The following is a 320-nucleotide window of genomic DNA, read 5'->3' on the forward strand; positions in this document are numbered from 1 at the left end:
AACATGCCTTCTCTTCTGCTCTAGTCCGGCCTCAAGGGCCAAACTTCTCTTCACATTTAATGGTTTAGATTACCTTGTTCCCATGTCCGATCATCAACGGTGCTTTGTGGTGGGTAGGCAGTCTTCCCTCTAAAGCTTTAATGTAGAAGAAAAGAAAGAAAAGAAAAAATCGATATGGGCTGCATAGACATTTTCAGAATCCGACAGATCTATAGGGATCTTCGTGCTAAGCGTCCTGACTGAGGGAGTTAGGATCCCAGCTGCTCAAGCCTACAGCAATTTATCTGGTTTGAGAGCTTTTGTGCCATGGGAGAAATAGC

The 320-nt window shown here is 44.4% G+C and overlaps 1 protein-coding gene across 1 annotated transcript in view; it reads left to right on the forward strand.

The window, feature by feature from the left end:
- LOC119589215 (mucin-12-like) overlaps nucleotides 1-169 on the forward strand; it is a gene marked incomplete in the record, with an annotated part of 23427 nt that extends 23258 nt beyond the window's left edge. Inside the window, 1 exon segment of the mRNA XM_037937814.1 lies at nucleotides 1-169.
- Between the last annotated feature and the right edge of the window lie 151 nt (nucleotides 170-320).

The sequence above is a fragment of the Penaeus monodon genome, chromosome 25, assembly GCF_015228065.2.
Source record: "Penaeus monodon isolate SGIC_2016 chromosome 25, NSTDA_Pmon_1, whole genome shotgun sequence".
NCBI lineage: Eukaryota > Metazoa > Arthropoda > Malacostraca > Decapoda > Penaeidae > Penaeus > Penaeus monodon.